General features: G+C 43.6%; 1 protein-coding gene across 11 annotated transcripts in view; it reads left to right on the top strand.

The window, feature by feature from the left end:
• Positions 1-1,396: 1,396 nt before the first annotated feature.
• LOC138741441 (homeobox-containing protein 1-like) overlaps positions 1,397-2,816 on the top strand; it is a 54,686-nt gene continuing 53,266 nt past the window's right edge. For all 11 annotated transcript variants that reach the window (XR_011343500.1, XR_011343501.1, XM_069895552.1 and 8 more), the window contains exon 1: positions 1,397-1,495. The gene's annotated coding sequence lies outside the window, so the exon portion shown is untranslated. The remainder of the gene's footprint in view (positions 1,496-2,816) is intronic.

Below are 2,816 nucleotides of genomic sequence, written 5' to 3'. Positions count from 1 at the left end.
ACAACAGTCCTGGTGGTTGGACGTGCAGTAGAGTGGATGACTGTCGATGAATTTTTCCAGTATTATTTACACTGCAGGCTTCCTCCAAAAAGTTGTAGGTGTCCTGCAGGATAAATCACAGTGCAAAATTGTCTCAAAATTCCTGCACATTCCTTTTTAGACGGCTTGTGTAGCAGCAAAATTCCTCGACTGTGCCGTTACATGCCTGCAGTTGATGTGAGTGCCTCTGGTGGATAGTCATCATTTAGACAGGTTTTCATACTCTCCTTGGGCACCGGTAAGATAGATACCTATGTGAAACAGGTGAGTCCGTGGCTGATTTCGTCAAAGATTCAGCTCCACCGACCCATCTGTTCCCCATAACCCTTAATTTCCTTACTATTCAAAAATCGATGCATCTTTCATAACATTCAAGAGGCAGCCTCTACTGCTTCATTGGGCAGAGAATTTCACAGCTTCACTCCTCTCAGGAAGAAGCTGCTCCCATTTTAAATCTACTCCCCTGAATCTGGAAGCTGCCGGTGCCTTCCTCATCTTTTCATAATTGATTATTTCTCCAATCCTTCTAAAAATCCAATGAGTATCATCCCAGGCTTGCTGAATGTCACCTCATAAGCAAACTCTCTCCCTTTTGAAATCAACCTGGATTTGAAAAGATGGGAAAAATCATGGATTAGAGAGAGAGGCATGAAAGTTTTAAAACGCTCCATTTATGTCCTTGGGCGCACTTTGAAGGTTAAAGTGTTCTCAAATTCCAGATAGTGATGACATTAAAAGAACAATGCACAAGCTTCAACTTAAGCAAGGTCGGGCAATAACTTGGAGCTGGACATGGGAACTCCCAATTTTGCTCTTCCAATGTGAGCTGGTCACTCTGGGCGTTGCTCCATTCCTGCCAGTCGTGGGGCTGCATTTGCTCCACTGGAGGAGGTGCAATGGGATTCTTAACCGGTTTCCAGAAACAAGTTGGTCATTTAAAATTCAGAATTGAAATTTGACAGCGAATGCACAGAGTGGGTTTCCAAATTGCAATTAAGGACGTGCCTATAAAGAACATTTGTAATAAAAGAATATCTAGCATCACCCTTGGTAGGTCCAATACATATCCAGTGGCATGAATAGATTAGATTACCTGAGGCTTGGCGGCGAGGAATTTTAAAGGAGAGAAGTGTTGCAAAGAGCCGATGCTTCCTGTGGAACGATTCTCTGCAAAAAGCAGTCGGCCGCTCCGGCGCGGGAAAGCTCACACCCGCCCAGGCCCCCTCGCGCCGCCGGCTTGGCTCGGCGCGCGCCCAGGCCGACTGCGCGCGAGGCGGCGCGCGGGGAAGGAGGAGCGCTCGCTGTGGGAGGGGGAAGAGGAGGGCAGGAAGGGGGTGAGAGGTCAGAGGTGAGAGCTTCTCACCATCTGTCATGGCGAATGATGGAGCAGGGTGCCTGGCTTTCTGAGTTCTGGCTGTAGCGGACGGATCGGCGAGCTCGAGGTCGCAGGACGTCGGTGAGTTTCCACCCGAACTGCAGGATGCGGGCGGGATCTTGGCCGGTGGGCTCCTCTGAGTTTATTTTTAAATGACGAGAGCCACGTTATTTGCAGTGTTTTGGTCGCTAGTTTTCAGGGCGACAATACTCTGTAGTCAATCCAAAGGGGGGGGGGGGTTCCCCTGCACGGACTTTACGGGCACTTTAAACGGAAGCCCATCTTTTGTGTAATGTTCGGATATTTTTCCCATTGGGACACTATTTTGTACTGAACTACCTTTGTACAGGAGGAATCGAGATCACCTACTCGTTTGTTTACATATTTTTAGCTATACCCTTTAACACCTGGCTCTTTCAATTGGATTTCTGGCTTACGCATGTTTTTTTTTGTTCCTGAAATTGCACGGATCATAAAGAACACGGGATAGTGTAAAAGTTAAAAATCTCCATCCCTCGCACGGAATTGTGTTTCCCCCCCTGAATTTACCGCACAACGATGTTAAAAATACTGGAATGATTGCAAATAGTTGAGAAACGTCGTGCTCAGCTGCATATTTTTAATTAACATTTGGCTCCGTTTCAAGAGATGACACGTTTGAAGCAAAATGGGTGATGGGACTGAATGAGACTCGACTAAAATACAAGATGTTTAAATTCACAGCATCATTCCCCCCTTCCCTTCCCTCATAAACCGGAGGAAAGCACAGCAGAGTTAAGATGCAATAGTGTTCAATGTTTGAGTCGTTTAGTTGGGTGCTGTATAAAACCTCTGATCACAACCATGAACACTTGTTAAAGTGAACTCGAATACAGTCAGAACCTCTTTAAACACTGCTTATTTAATGTTGACAAGATTTCTTGTGCTATTATTCCATTGAATTTATTTAAAACTCCATTAAAATAGTTTAATGAAATTAGATTATTCTCATTTGGAAACTAAGGCCTTGAATTAACTTTATATCACAAAAAAAATGACTTTGCAGTTTTCTCCATTAGTTCTGTAAGAATATTCATGCACCTTATTCACAAGCAGGTTGAAATTGGAATTTGATTCGTACTAACAACAGTATTTTAACAATATCCAGCCCCTCTCTGTACTCAGTGAAGCAGGAACTTTCAGACAATAAAACACAAGAAAAGATTTTTTTCCAACTATATATTGACTATTCAAATAATTGGAAAAAACAAACTAGTGATGGGTGAGAAGGATGGCTTACCTTGTTAAGCTAAAAGATTGCAAAATGGATTCTGGTTGGAAAGAGGCAAAGTAAAGATAGTGATAAAGGTCGTAGAACTTTGTGTCAATAACCAACAAAAAAGAGCAAAGAGGGAAATAGATG

This window comes from Narcine bancroftii, chromosome 8, assembly GCF_036971445.1.
Source record: "Narcine bancroftii isolate sNarBan1 chromosome 8, sNarBan1.hap1, whole genome shotgun sequence".
Lineage (NCBI taxonomy): Eukaryota > Metazoa > Chordata > Chondrichthyes > Torpediniformes > Narcinidae > Narcine > Narcine bancroftii.
This window is presented reverse-complemented; position numbering and strand designations above follow the sequence as displayed.